Raw genomic sequence first — 16,501 nt, forward strand, 5'->3', positions numbered from 1 at the left:
GGCACATAGCAAAGTGCCCTCATCCCAGGCGCGCAGCACTGGCGTCTGGCCCCGATTCTCTTTAGCACGGCACCTAGCAAAGTGCCCTTCTGGATGCAATTCCAGTTGACGTGGGGAGAGTTTCCACCTTCACTCTTTCCCATGTCCAGTTCACAAAGTGCTCCCATGTCCACGACCTCATCCGATCCTCCAAGGCACGCGGGACAGCCCTGTCTCCACTGCCAACACCTTTCTGGAGCTGCCATCTCCAGGCCACGTGGTGGGTGCTCTGCCTCCCTCCGAAGGATCTGTCATCAGGAGGGGCCTAGGTGGGACACAGACCAGTGGGGAAGGCGATCATAGCGCCAGTGGAGAGCTATCCGGGAGGCACCCCCACGGTGTGCTGCTCATTTGGGGGAAACGGGGAGAGGGAAAATCAGCAGCGTTCTAAACTCTGGGATGGAGCGTCAAAACACGGCGGAGCGAAGCTGAAGGACTTGCTGCTTGAGAGACTTCTGCCCTCAGTTCTCACCTGTGCCTGTCAGTTTTCAGAGGTACCTTCCACGTCCTGGCGTTTTATGACCAGAGGGGAGGAGAAGGCCCACTCTTTCTTTCAGCTCAGGGCAGGATGTGGCATGAGGGGGAAGGGGCTGTGGCATGAGGGGGAAGGGGCTGTGGCATGCAGCCCAACCAGGGGGATCCAAGTCGCAAAGACCTCCGAGTGGGCAAGGAGACGCCCCCTCCCCCAGGCTGCTGAATGGCGCTCTCAGGGGGCAGAAACGTCAGGACTGGAGGTGCCTGGAGTCTCTCCGTGGCCACCAAACTGCCCCCGCTGCCTGCGGGTTCCACGCGAGACTCCCCGGTATGTCCCAGCCCTGGAATCTCGATCCCAAAACTGTAATCAACATATGGCCTTTCCCTCAGTCCCCAACTTCCATTTCTGTTTTACACTTTTTGAACAGGTAGCAGGCATACAGTTTACTCATCAAATAGCACAGGGCAGTCTGTGACAAAAACGCTTCCCCCCACCAACAGCCATTAGTAGTCTTACATTTATCCTTCCAGAGAGTTTGTGTGCACATCTAAGGCGGCACAGGATGTCTTCTCTTCCTTCACGTTCCCCCATCTCTCAATCTTGTTTTCTACAGCTGTAGGATATTCCACTTCACCTGCCCCCCGATGGGCATCCAGCTCATTTCCAACTTTCTACTGTTGCACACGATGCTGCCATCAACAACATGCACATGTGCCATCTCCCACACGGGGACACGCACCCCGTGAGCCTCAGAACTCCCAGAGGCTGGTCCCAGGGCATGTGCATTTGCAGTTTTGAGAAATGCTGCCATGCTGCCTCCATGGGGCCGATAATTCACCCTCAGCCCCTGCGCAATGCCTGCTTCCCCGCGGCTGCGCCCACACAATGCGCGATTCAAACACAGAGATTCCTGCCAATACCACAGCAGGAAAGCAGAAGTTCACTCTAGTTCTAATTTGCATTGATCTCATTTTGAGTGAGGATTGAACGTGTTTTCATCAGCATTTCCTTTTCGGTGTACTGTATGCTCTCCACTTTTCTACTTGATTTCTTTTCCCTTGTCACTTTAGAGAGACTTTTTATATAGCAGGGATATTAGCCCATTGTCTGTGATCTGCATCGCAAACATCTTCTCTGGCTTATTTTTCTTTTGACTCTGCTAATGGTGTTTTGTCGCATGCAGAGGTTTTTATACAAATTTATCAATCTATTCTTTTATGGGTTCCGGGATTTGTGTTATGGTTAGCAAGGACTTCCCCACTCCCTTCCCAGGCTGTGCAGTGATACTTGGTGTCTAAGAAACTGCTATGGGAAGGGGACAGTGCTACTTTGCTGATGGTGGACACCCCCACCTGACACGAATCACCTCTCGTTACACAGGGAGCTCTGAGACCACTGAGGCAAACAGATCTTTCACCTTGACCCCAAGGAGTCAGGCACTTGGAGTCCCAGTCAGGTGTCTCTTCTGTCTCCCTCTTCTAGCTAGCTTTGCTTGGCGCTCCAGATACAAAACCTGACATCTAGTGCAAGTCCATTTTCAGGAGGAAAAAGTGAAGACAGAGCAACCCGGCCACTCCGCTCTCTCAGAGTCCCTGCTCAGGAGGGCTTCATCCACACCCGGAACATCCCTCCATGCAGCCAAAATCCTCAGGCAGAACAAGTGCAGAACAGGGCCCACGGCCCGAATACCATATTCACCACTGATTTCTCAGACACCACAAAGCCTCTTGCAAGAAAGCAGCTGTGACTGGGCTGAAAGCTTGACCAGCACCTGGAATTTGCTGGATTCCTCCGCTTGCCTGCAAACATCCCGCCATGAGGAGGACAGCCTTCTCTGGGGGCCCTCTGGGCTGCCGAGGCGGAGCAGATGCTAGCTGTGCAGGATGAGGACCAGGACCCTGCGACAGCTGCCCGCTTTCCAGAGCTCTGAGCAACTCCAGCCCCAAGAAACACCTGTGGTCCCTGCAGCCTCACCCTTCACCCCTCACCACCCCTCGTTCCTGCCATGCTCACGTTAAGAACATTTTATTGCCCCCTGGTTTTCATTATTAATGAAAAGGGACCAGAATGATCTTTCTTAAAGTTCAGAGAGTCTATAAAGACAAGAAGCTGAAATGCCATTTTACTCATTTTGGAGATGTGTGATACAATTCTGTCTTGTGGCAAAATGAAAAAAGAGAAAAACTCAGATAGAGATGACTCCTACCTGCTGTGTGGCTCTCAGAGGGTAACAGACCAGCTACTGCAAAAACATCAGCATGGTCCACACTGGCTCAAACTCCCAGCCACGACCACCTCGAGTCCTGCCCGTCCCCCTCCAGAGTCTATTTTTTCCAAGTCCAGTGCAGACCCTGCGAGGAAACTGAGAGTAGCGCGCCTGGGAGCATACCTCCCCGCCACCAGGCTCCCTGAATGTCCGGAGGTATAAAGACAGGGCAGAAGATGGGGCAGCCACTCTTCTCTAGCTGGGAAGAAAAGAAAGAGAATGAGTGGGCTTTTTAAATGCTTCAAGTCTGCACTCTGGAAGCAGGGACCCGCCTCCCATGCAGACAAGGCAGACAAGGTGGCAAGTGGGCAACAAGCCCGGGGTCAGAAACCCTGGTGCCACCACCAGCCAGGGGGGTTCCAAGGACATTTTTCTCTTCTTATCAAGCACTGACTGAAGGGGGCAGGGCTTTGCTAGCCCCAGGGAACCCAGGAACAGGAGATATCTTAAGTCTCACTCAGAGTCCAGCTGTCTCAGAACCGGCGCTCTAGCTGCGTGGCAGGGGTTCCTCACCAGTACCACAGCCCTGGCATCTCTGTGAAGGCTGAAGAGACGGGCGTCTGTGGCGGCAATCCTCATCCTGCACACCTGGGCCTTCCTGGGACTGCCTCTACGTTGTGGCCCTGTGGACTGCAATGAGGTCAGGGGACAAACTGCTATAGAGCAAAGGGCATGGAGCTCTTTGAAACTCAACCTCCCAAGACTCCATGAACTACCTTAAGCTCTGCCCGGCTCCATGGAGGTCAGCCTGCGCACAGGCTCCAGTTTGGGTAAAACCACGGTAGAGAGTGGGGGCAGGAGAGGTGCATCCCCACAGCTAACTATTCACTGAACACCAACAAAACCAACATGACTCTCTTTCTTCATATCTCCACCAACCAAATTCTCACCTAACAGGTGAGAACAAACATCGTCAACTAAGAACACATGCACAGGACGGGGACTTGTGCATACAACACGACAATGTTGAGCCTGAAACCTGCAAGTCACAGACTGATCCACACCGTGGAAATCCTGCAATCCAGTAAAGGTTCATTGGCAACACAGAGCTGAAAGCTGTCACGGAACCATCCTGCCGAGACAACAGGCACTCCAGTGATGTGCTGGCTGACAAGAGGGAGAGAACTATCATGTCCTTGGGGAGGCTGGCAGCCCAAGCAGGGGCAAGGCAGTGGCAGAAACGGGGCCAGCCCATTGAGGTCGCCTCCAGGTTCCTCAGGTTTGGAGCCTCCATACAGCACTGTCTCTAGCTTCTCACATCAGACCATCAGCTTTGCTCAGAAGCCACCCTGAAAATTAAATGACAAGACAAACTCACTCCCAGTAAGGTCCTGGAATAAAGCCAGCCCACCAAATCAGTGCTTGCTACAGCACAGAGGTGGAGAGCACATGTTGGGAGAGACGGGGAACCTGGCTGGGTTGAGAAGGGCTGGCTACAGCTTGAGGGCGGGGTGGGCCCTGGCCCACATCCATGGCTGTGGATGGCTGGGGGTGGGCAGAAAGATAGGCCCAGAGAGCAGCAACACAAACAGATAGTCCCTGTTCTGAAGAGAAGGACCTGGCAGCCTGAATGGCAAAACGCACCACAGTAGCCCAACGGTAGTCGTGTTGGAAAATGCAAAGCCTGTGTTTACAAGTACATCCCGTGAAAGATAATCTTTTCCACTTTTCATGGCTACAATGCTATTAGCAGTGTCATCTTTAGGCAGGAAGGACACTGAGAGGCCTATCTATATCCCCTCTCCATAGATTAAAAAATATGAGCTCTAATTAAGCTGTTAAGAATTCAGGAGAGTCCAGAAATAGATCCATGCATACATGGTCAACTGATTTTTGATAAAGAGGCCAAGGTAGCTCTATGGGGAAAGGATAATTTTTGCAACAGCCATGCTGAACAACTGGATACCCATAGGAAAAAAAAATGAACCTTGACTCTCACCTTATACCATACACAAAAATTAACTCAAAATGGGTCACACCTAAACAAGAAAGCAAAAACTATAAAACTTCTGTAAGAAAACAGAAAGCATAGAAGAAAATCTGGACAAAAATATCTTACGATATAAGAAGCATGAACCAAAAAGGAAAAAAAATGATCAAATGACACCATCAAAATTTAAAGCTTTTGCTTTTCGAAAGGCACTGTCAAGAAAATGAAGAGACAAGCCATAGGCTGGGAGAAAATATCTGCCAAACATATATTTGATAAACGACTTGTAACTAGAATATATAAAGAGCTCTGACAATTCAATAATAAAAAGACAAAGTAGCTTTTAAAATGGGCACAAGATTGGAAAAGACTCTACAAAATATACATGAATGGCTAATAAGTACATGAAAATATGCTTGATGTCATTAGTCATTAGGGAAATCCAAATTATAAGTACTGTACAATAAGGTTCTATTACATACACATTAGAATGGCTAAGTTCAGAAATGAGACTATTGGGTGTTGCCAAAGGTATGGAGCAACTGAAACTCTTACATATTGCTGATGGGGAGACAAATGCTATAACCATTTTGGGAAATAGTTTGACAGTTTCTTCTAAAGTTAAACATGGACCTAACATGTGACTAAGTCATTCCACTCCTAGGAAACGAAAAGTATAAGTGCACATAAAGATTTATACATCAATGTTCACAGCAACTTTACTCATAATAGCCCCAAACTGGGAGTAAGCCAGATGACTACCAACTGGTCAACAGATAAAGAAATTGTGGTACATGGAGCAACAAAAGTTAGCACTATAGTCAGTTGGCCAATCCTACTTTAGCCTATTTTTATACAGCCATGAGCTAAGAATGGTTATTAATTTTTTTTTTATTTTTTGGGGGGACAGTCTCATTCTGTCACCCAAGCTGGAGTGCCATGGTGCAATCTCAGCTCACTGCAACCTCCACCTCCTGGGTTCAAGTGATTCTCCTGCCTCAGCCTCCTAAGTAGCTGGGACTACAGGCATGCCACCATGCCCAGCTAATTTTTGTATCTTTAGTAGAGACAGGGTTTCACCATGTTGGCCAGGCCGGCCTCAAACTCCAGACCTTAAGTGATCCACCCACCTCACCTCCCAAAATGCTGGGATTACAGGCGTGAGTCACCGCACCCAGCCTGGTTATTAAATTTTTAAAGAATTGTGGTCGTGGGAAAGGGAGAACAGGAAGAGGAAGAAGGAGGAGAAAGAGGAAAAAGGATGGAGGGAGAAGAGGAAAAGGTGAGATGGAAAACATGTGACAGAGACATATGTGGTTCATAAAGTCTAAAATACACCCCTTTAAAGAAAAAGTCCAGGCAGTGGCTCACGCCTGTAATCCCAGCACTTCGAGAGGCCAAGGCGGACAGATCACCTGAGGTCAGGACGTCAGGAGTTCGAGACCAGCTTGAACAACATGGAGAAACCTTGTCTCTACTAAAAATACAAAATTATCCAGGCGTTGTAGCACATGCCTGTAATCCCAGCTACTTGGGAGGCTGAGGCAGGAGAATTGTTTGAACCCGGGAAGCAGAGGTTACGGTGAGCCGAGATCACGCCATTACACTCCAGCCCGGCCAACAAGAGTGAAACTGCATCTCAAAAAAAAAAAAAAAAAAAAAGAGAAAGTCCACTGACCTCTGGAATACAACTCAGCAATGAAAATGACCTCTCTCCCTCTCTCTCTCTCTATATATGTAAAGTTATATATATCTGTGTATAATATATATAAACATATAATAAATATACTCTGGGCAACAGTGAGATGGTGTCTCCAAAAAACTAACACTATAAACCTTCCTAGAAGACAACACAGGAGAAAGTCTCTTCAACCTTGGGGTAGACAAAGGTTTCTTAGGATGCAAAAACCATGAATCATAATCACCAGATAGACATAAACAGTTCATTCCTTTTCTATGTATTCTCCAAATACATATTACACATATTTACATATAATATAGAAATACATATATAAACTATATATGAATATAATTATATGTATTTATATAAATATGTATATATACACACATATGTATGTATATAAAAGCATGAATCAACCTCAAAACCATTATGCTATGGTAAAGAAACCAGACACAAAAGTCTACATACTATATGTTTCCATTTATACAAAATGTTATTTATTTATTTATTTATTTTTGAGGCAGAGCCTCACTCTGTCACCCAGGCTGGAGTACAATGGCGCAATCTCAGCTCACTGCAACCTCCGCCTCCAGAGTTCATGGGATTCTCCTGCCTCATCCTCCCGAGTAGCTGGGATTACAGGCGCCCACCACCACAACTGGCTAATTTTTGTACTTTTAGTAGAGACGGGGTTTCACCATGTTGGCCAGGCTGGTCTCGAACTCCTGACCTCAGGTGATCCGCCTCCTCAGCCTCCCAAAGTGCTGGGATTACAGGCGTGAGCCACCGCGCCCAGCTGTCAGTTGATTTTTTATAAAGAGACATGTAACTCAATGGGGATAAGATAATCTTTTGAACATAAGGTACAGGACAACTGGATATCCATATGGGGAGAAATAAACCTTGACCTTCACCTCACACTGTTCACGAAAATTAACTAAGAATAGATCACAGACCTAAACATAAAAACTAACGCTATAAACCGGGCGCAGTGGCTCATGCCTGTAATCCCAGCATGTTGGGAGGCCAAGGCGGGCAGATTGCTTGAGCCCAGGAATTCAAGACCAGCCTGGGCAACACGGTGAAAACCCATCTCTCCACAAAATACAATAAATAGCTGGGTGTGGTAGCACACGCCTGTAGTCCCAACTACTTGGGAGGCTGAAGCAGGAGGATCACTTGAGCCCATGAGGTGGAGGTTGCAGTGAGCCAACATCAGGCCATTGTATTCCAGCCTGGGTGACAGAGTGAGACAGTGTCTCCTAGAAAACAATATAGGATAAAGTCTCTTCAACCTTGGGATAGACAGAGGCTTCTTTAGGATGCAAAAACCATGATGAATCATGAAAGGAAAAAAAGATAAATATATGTCATCAAAATTAAAATCATGTGCTCTTCAAAAGATATGTTAAGAAAATAAAAAGGCAAGCCACAGACTGGGAGGAAATACTCGTAATACATGTATCTGACCAACGACTTGAATCCAGAATACGTTAAAAATCTCATTCATCTCAGTAAGAAGACTATTAATAACGGGCAAAATACTGAAACAGACTCTTCACAAGAAAGATATGCAAGCAGACAATAAACACACGAAGAGAGGCTCAACCTAATCAGTCATCAAAGAAATATAAACCCAAACCACCATGAGATACCAGCATATACATAATAAAATTGTTTAAAAAGAAGACGAGAAGACCAACTGTTGGGGATATGTAGCAACTAGAACACTCAAACATTGCTGGTGGGAAGGTAAAATGATGCAACCACTCCAGAAAACAGTTTAGCAGCTTCTTATAAAGTTAAACATACACTTAACATATAAACCAGCAATTCTACTTCTAGGCGCTCACCCAAGAGAAATAAAAACATACAAAGACTTGTATACGAATGTTCACAAAAGTTTTATTCGTAATAGCTCAAAGCTGGAAACAACCCAAAGTCCATCAACTGGTGAACGGATAAACAAACGGTGGTGCATCCACACAATGGAACACCACTCACCCAGTGGTAGAAAGGAAAAAGCTTCGGATGGGCACGGCAATTTGGGTGAGTCTCAGCAACATTACACTGAGCAGAAAAACAACAACAACAACAAACCAGAAACAAAAGAGTACATACTGTATGATTCCATTTATAAAAAAAAAAAAAAAAAACCTCTAGGAAAAAATCTAATAGATAGTAATAGAAAGTAGATCAGTGGTTGCCCTCAAGCCAGGATCAAGGAGGGGTGGACTGACTGGAAATGGGACACAAGGGAGCCTTTCAGGGTATTGGAAATGTTCTATCATGTGGTGATGGTTATATGGAAAGGTACACTTATCAAAACTCAAATTGTACAATGAAAATGGGTGCATTTTATTTTAGGTAAGTTACACCTCAATAAGACTGACTTTTAAAAAATAAAATCCATTCAGAATTTTTTTTAAAAAAAAAAAGAGCTATAGGAAGTCAGGAGTGCTTGGGAACACTACCCAGTGGTGTAGGCTCTGAGTTTTCTCTCTGCACAGCTTGCAGCTGGGACCAAGAGAAGAACCCAGACCTGAGAATTCCAATGCAACTTTAAAACATGTACCCTGTAATATCTGATACATACAAAAGAATATAACATTTATTTAAGTTATAAGAACAGGAATACAATGAGCGATTCTAAACCTGCCTAATTTACTAGCTAAAACTTTCCAGACACCACTGAAGCTAGCCATGTGTTCCTCCCCAGCCCAGAGGTAACCATTATCCTAAACCTAGTGTTTACCAGAACTCAAACCTCCTATGGGATGTGGAAAGTTGAGGACATGTGCTTCCGAGATCAGGACTACATCTCAGCTTTACTCGCAGGCAAGGATGGCTGTGCAAGATCCAGCCAATGGGGAGAACGTGGAAGTGACGTCAGCAATTTCCAAGAGGCGTCCTTAGAAGCCAGCCTGCCCTTTTCCTGCCTTCTCCCTGCTCTCACTGGCTGGACAGCAGGTGGGATAGTTGGAGCTGAAGCATTCACACTGCACCACGAGACGGATGCCAGCCAGTCAGAAATGCAGAGCAGTGAGGCAGAGCAGAGTCCCTGCAGACCACAGAGCCTCCTGGCAGCCTGGGCCGCCTACGTCTATGTAATAGAGAAAAATTCTTCTATTTATTTAAGCCACTCTTTTTCGGAGTTTTCTGTCACCTGTAGCAGAATTTTCTAAAACGAACACACTGTCAGCACAGCCAGAATCCTAACTACCATCCACACCAAAGACTTTTACTGGTCCAAGAAACCTAAGGAAAGGATAGCTTCATTTCAGTTCCTTCCCGTGATACCTGCCCTCTTCAACATCCGCAAATGACATTTATCCGGCCCCTACATGGCACCACACCAGGCAGAACACACAGCAACAAAATGGAGAGGGTGCTTGCTAATCCAAACCGGCACCACGGACAAAAGAAAACACAATTTCCTCAAAATTAGAGAAATACTTTCTTCATATACAAACCAGTAACTTTCAGGTAGCAAAAAGAGAGATTTGTCTGCTAAACCAGAAGAGAAAGAAATGGAAGCATGAGAGAGAAATGGAAGAGACAGAGAGAGGTGGAGGTGACATTTGCTATTTTGCTTTCTGATGGGAACACGGAGGCTGCCCACGCATGCTTTCTGTTTACTGTCACCTCCGTATCATTTACGCACAGGCCACCCTGGCCCTGGACCTTTGCTGTTCCCTCTCCACAGTGATGCCTTCCTTGACGCCTTGGGTCTGCCTTATGGCTGACTGATCTCCAAAGCCAGTTCAAGTCCTGCCCCTTCCAGAAAGCCTTGCCTAAGACTAGCGTTCTGGGAATTTCCTTTGTTCTCAAATTCTGAAAGCTCTCGACATTCTCACCATGCAAGGTGACATGGGATGGTCTTCCCTGCCTTTCTCCAAGCAATGGAGGGCTTCCTTCTAGGATGAACAGCAGCTCCTGAAGGCGGGTCCCATCCCCTACTTCTTCCATAGCCCACCCAGAGCAGTCTGTACCAGCTGAGCTCACACACCACATCATGGACCGGTCATCAGGGCAGCTCGCCCGCATGGCAGCCCTTCCATTCTCCAGCACGTTTCCACCCCTGTTTATCCATTCCACAAGCATTTCTAGAACACCTGCTCAGTTACAGCCTCAGGCCACTAGATTTTTTTAAGCCTCAGAACTCACAGTTTAGTAGGGGAGACACTGGTACAAAGGTTTAAGTGCAGTGGGGCGGGGTGGGGAGTCTAGGGGCCTGCGGGGAGCTTTCCTCCAAGTCAGAATGTCGGCACTGGAAAGACTCCCTGGAGAAGTCAGTGCTGGCCCAACCCTGAAGAACAGCAATGAGCACACAGGGTGGGCATTACAGGCTTGGCACAGGAAAAATAACCTCCGGCCGATGTCCCCCCAACCGCCAATGTCTCCCCTAACTAACCTCATGGCACCTGCCGAGATGACACAAATAATTTTAATATTAGTCTAAGAATAAAATGGTCAAATAGGTAGTATGGCCACAAAAATAATTAGATGATACACTTCAAAGTAAAACATCACTGTGCTTTTGGCTGTCCTCTGTCGGGGTTGACAGAACCACCCTTTCTCCAGCTATTTCTTCTGACTCTCTCATCTCATGCTCCAGCCACTCTGAACAACCCCGAGTTTCTTTCTTTCGTTTTGGTTTTTTAGAGACAGGGCCTTGCTCTGGCGCCCAGGCTGGAGTGCAGTGGTACAATCATGGTTCACTGCGGACTCAACCTCCTGGGCTCAAGCAATCCTCCCACCTCAGCCTCCCAAGTACATGCACCACCATGCCTGGCTAGTTTTGGTTTTTAAATTTTTTTAAAGAGATGGCATCTCACTATGTTGCCCAGGCTGGTCTTGAACTCCTAGCTTCAAAGTGCTCCTCCCGTCTCGGACTCCCAAAGATTTGGGATTACAGGCGCCACATCCAACAACCTGGAATTTCTTAAATTCATCAGTTTCACATCTGTATGCTTTTGTGTTAGCCTGGAATGCTCTTGTCTATTCTGTCTGATCACTGAACCAATCAGCCCGCCACATCCAGTTAGACATCTACTCTCTGAAGCTTCTCATCACCTCTTGTGTCATCGTCTTCACCGGGGTCACCTGACAGGCTCTGCTGTGTTGGCCTAACCGTCTTTCCTACCAGACAGGAGCAACCAGAGAGAGTGACCAGGCCTTGTTAATCTCTTTAGCCCAGGGGTCTGGCACACAGTAGGCATTCAATAACAATGCTTGCTCAGTGAATTAAGATAATCACAGATAAGTTTATGTTACTACACAGGGCTATAAAAGAAGTAAACAGAGGAATAACTCACTCTCTCTCAGGATAGCTAATCAAATGGTTCAAAACCTTTCACGGGTCTCAGACACTGACATCCTATTTTAAGAAGAGGCAACTGAAGCTCTAGTTCGTCTTTGAAGGGGCTTAAATTGTTTTATCAAAGACAGTGGAGGGAAAATGTTCAAATCTAAGAAGAAATTATTACCCTACAAAATTTACACTGGTCCTGTTTATATCTCAAAGCTTCTTGTCTCTCTGGGAGGAAGAAGACAAATCAGCTTGGCGTGAATCAATCAACCAGCATTTATCAGGCGTCTGCTCAGGACTGGGCTAGGCCTGCACCTATACACATGCACTGACGCCTGATGTAAAGCCAGACAAGAAGAAACCAAAATGAGAAATGGAGAATGTCAAATCTTCCTTCGAATCACAGCCTGACTTCTCCTGAACTGTACCAACTTTCTTCTAACCCCCGAGAACACTGGTTTATGCTCACACCAGGTGACACCAAGCTTCCCCTTGGTGCCAACCTCCTATCACTTTCACAAAAGCCTTCCCTGACTCTAGCCCACATTAATTCTTCTCTTTTCTGTATTTCAGAATTTCAGAATTTCTTGTCTGTATAATTAATTTTGGCATTAAATCACAACATCTTATATTATTATCCTTTTCTGAAGAGTTTATCTTATCTTTCCCAAAGAGCTGGCAAGATGCTTAAAGATCAGGTTTTGGATCTCTCTCATGATACCGTACTGAGCGTATAGTAGACGGTTAATAAAAATACTGAGAAATTGAACTGTTACTATTCGGGCAGGTCTCTACATTCTCTCTGCCAACACTGGCATTTGCTAACATCTCAAAGTCAACCACATTCACCAAAGAACAGAGATGCCAAAAAAGGCATCCAGTGGCACACCTGCCACTGAGCAGGTGGGCCAGCAAGTTCAAAGGTGAAGAGCACTGGGCTCCCTGGGGTGGTCTTGGAAAAGCTACCCTACCCTGAGACCTGAGTGTTTGGGGCTAGGCCCAGGGGATCCCATTTTCTAGGCTTGGGCTCAGAGATGGAATGTCCGTAAAAAGCCAAGAAATGGGAAGGAAAGGGCTGCTGGGGATCTAGGTGTAAAATCAGCAGGAACACACATGAACGGAGGCCATAAATCCCTCCCAGACGCAGACAATGCCTCAGTGATAAGCATGCAGATTGCGCACCTAGTTCAGAAACTCCCCTGAGTTTGCTTGTAATTAAGGGGGTTAGAAAGGTAAAAAAAAATATATAAACCCAATTAATCATTTAAATATTTAAAGTCAGATTTTTCCCTCACTCCAGGATTAGTATATTTCATAACGCCAGCAGCAGACAGCCCTGGTTTTTACTGGGGTTCATTTTAGAGCATGTTTAAACTAGTCAGATTGAGTGATGCTTCCAGCAACTAATCGCATGTCAAATAAAAGATATTTTATGTAATAAATTACCGCTACAAGTAATTCAAATGTCATTTATCAGTTTTATTATCAGTCAGGCAAAGTCTTGTTTCTCTATATTAATCAAAATCAAGCTTTTTTTTTTTTTAAGCAGTTTTGACACCTCTTGGCAAAAGTACAGAAGTGAAGAGGTAGAGTGACCCCCGGAGTTGAGAAGAGCAGTGTAACGGGACGAGAAGAATGAAGCTCAGTGATGACAACTAAAAACTTCAGGTATTTAAAATTATCATTACCATTGTTTTTACACTAGTGTCAAAGCAGGAAGGAGTCTGTGTCTAAGAACATGTATTTTATTTTTAGGGCTGGGAGGCTCTTAAAAATATTCCTACCTATATACCTCAACGTGTAATGCTTTTTCTCAGAACGATCTGGACATGAGAATGATTTAAATAACTGAACTGCCCCTCCCCATCCCATTCTTTTGTCTCTTTCAGAAAGACTAGCGGTTTAACCCTTTGTGTCTATGGAAAGTAGGTAAACACCTGACGTTTTAGGCCAACTCTGTGATCGACCAGAACAATTTGTTCTGAGTAAGAAGTTTCCAAGTAGCCGAGAGACCTGTTCTGTATTAAGCCACTGGAGGAAACAGCTGGAATAGAACAGATGTGCATCTTAGAAAATTCTGCACCCCAGCTGCCACTGCCTATCATCAACAAATCCCATTACATGGCTGGGCCCAGGGACACAGCTAAAGAAAAAGTGTGGAGACTCAGCCTTTGGTTAAAAAGAAGCACATAAAGTCAGCTTAGGACCCAAAGCAACTACAATGGATTGGAAAAAATGCTGGCCAGGAAGGAGAAAGGAGCCCCAAGCTGACAAGTCACAGGTGCTAACCCAGTAGCCTGAATACAGGACAAGGCTCACCACTCCCTGCAGTGGGTCACCCAGGCAAGGCACTGACAGACTGACACACTTGAGCACACACTCCCTGGCCTCCCCCATTCAGCCTTATGCGGACAGCCAAAGGAGGAGATTTCTAAATAAGATCCATAACACAGACAGCAGATTCCAGCCCACTGGCTGGCTCTTCAGCAAGTCTGGAGAAGGGAAGGCCTTTTTGGCTCTACCGCCAAGATCACACCTGCCTGGCTGCAGCTGAGCTGGATGAAGGGAGTGCTGAGGTGAGGGAAGAAGGTAGCTTCAGACCAGGTGCTGGGGGATCAAAACAAATCTGTCATTTTAAAATATGCCTTTTAAAATCTGATATCTAACACTTTTTTGTAGACAGAGTCTTGCTCTTGTCGCCCAGGCTGGAGTGCGATGGCATGATCTCGGCTCACTGCAACCTCCGTCTCCTGGGTTCAAGCGATTCTCCTGCCTCAGCCTCCTGAGTAGCTGGGAAGACAGACACCTGCCACCACGCCTGGCTAATTTTTGTATTTTTATCAGAGATGGGGTTTTGCCACGTTGGCCAGGCTGGTCTCAAACTCCTGACCTCAAGTGATCCGCCTGCCTTGGCCTCCCAAAGTGCTGGGATTACAGGTGTGAGCCACCGCACCCGGCCTGTTTGTTTTTTTGAGATGGAGTTTCACTCTTGTTGCCTAGGCTGGTCTCGAATTCCCGACCTCACGATCCGCCCGCCTTGGCTTCCCAAAGTGCTGGGATTAGTGGCATAAGCCACCGCGCCCAGCCCTAAAATTTGATATCTAACAGTTTTAAATCATTTTTTGAAAAAATATAACTTCTGAGAATAATAATTAAAATGACAATTACAGAAAGGGCATTTTGAAAGATTACAGATCCAATGTTGAGTTTCTTTTTTTTCTTTTTTTTTTTTTGTGAGACAGTCTCTCGCTCTGTCACCTAGGCTAGAGTGCAGTGGCACGATTTTGGCTCACTGCAACCTCCGCCTCCTGGGTTCAAGCAGTTCTCCTGCCTCAGCCCCCCGAGGAGCTGGGATTACAGGCGCCTGCTACCGTGCCCAGCTAATGTTTTGTATTTTTAGTAGAGACAGGGTTTCACCCCGTTGGCCAGGCTGGTCTCGAACTCCTGACCTCAAGTGATCTGCCTGCCTTGGCCTTCCAAAGTGCCAGGATTACAGGCGTGAGCCACCGTGCCCGGCTTGTTTGTTTGAGACGGAGTTTTGCTCTTGTTGCCCAGGCTGGTCTTGAACTCCTGACCTCATGATCTGCCTGCCTCCCAAAGTGCTGGGATTACAGGCATGAACCACCATGCCTGGCCTTAAAATCTGATATCTAACAGTTTTAAATCATTTTTTGAAAAAATAAAACTTCTGAGAATAACAATTAAAATGACAATTATAGAAAAGGCATTTTGAGAGATTACAGATCCAATGCTGAGTTTGTTTATTTATTTATTTATTTATAGACAGAGTCTCACTCTGTCACCTAGGCTGGAGTGCAGTGGTGTGATTGTGGCTCACTGCAACCTCTGCCTCCTGGGTTTAAGTGATTCTCTTGCCTCTGCCCCTGGAGGAGCTGGGATTATAGGCGCATGCCACCACGCATGGCTAATTTTTTTTTTTTTGGGAGACAGAGTCTCGCTCTGTCACCCAGGCTGGAGTGCAATGGCTCGATCTCAGCTCACTGCAAGCTCTGCCTCCTGGGTTCACGCCATTCTCCTGCCTCAGCCTCCCAAGTAGCTAGGACTACAGGCACCCGCCACCACACCTGGCTAACTTTTTTGTATTTTTAGTAGAGACAGGGTTTCACCACGTTGGCCAGGCTCGTTTCGAACTCCTGATCTCAAGTGATCCGCCCGCCTTGGCCTCCCAAAGTGCTGAGATTACAGGCGTGAGCCACCGTGCCCGGCCTGTTTGTTTTTTTGAGACAGAGTTTCACTCTTGTTGCCCAGGCTGGAGTGCGGTGGCACGATCTCGGCTCACTGCAACCTCCACCTCCCGGGTTCAAACAATTCTCCTTCCTCAGCCTCCTGAGTAGCTGGGATTACAGGCGCCCGCCACCACATCTGGCTAATTTTTTGTATTTTTAGTAGAGACAGGGTTTCATCATGTTGGCCAGGCTGGTTTCGAACTCCTGACCTCAGGTGATCTGCCTGCCTCAACCTCCCAAAGTGCAGGGATTACAGGTGTGAGCCACTGTGCCCAGCCCAATGCTGAGTTTCATTAAAGAAACAAAATGGAGCTATTTTCCATAGCTTTGTAGTCAATTTTAGCCTTTTTATAAGTGATTTCAAGGAGGGCTTCTGGCTGCATTTTGGAGGTATACATTTATAACTCGCTTGAAGAAACTTTATTCCTATAGTAGCTTTCATTTAAGAACAATGGAAGACTCCTCTTGGGTCATGATCTCACATAATAATTAAAAGCAACATTCAAAAAGGACCTTTATGTTTTAACCTGAAATTCCCTAACAGACTGCTAC

The 16,501-nt window shown here is 46.2% G+C and overlaps 1 protein-coding gene across 4 annotated transcripts in view; it reads right to left on the minus strand.

The window, feature by feature from the left end:
- Positions 1–16,501, minus strand: part of PEX14 (peroxisomal biogenesis factor 14) — a 184,533-nt gene that overhangs the window by 13,731 nt on the left and 154,301 nt on the right. The window lies entirely within an intron of this gene.

The sequence above is a fragment of the Mandrillus leucophaeus genome, unplaced genomic scaffold (assembly GCF_000951045.1).
Source record: "Mandrillus leucophaeus isolate KB7577 unplaced genomic scaffold, Mleu.le_1.0 Scaffold52, whole genome shotgun sequence".
NCBI lineage: Eukaryota > Metazoa > Chordata > Mammalia > Primates > Cercopithecidae > Mandrillus > Mandrillus leucophaeus.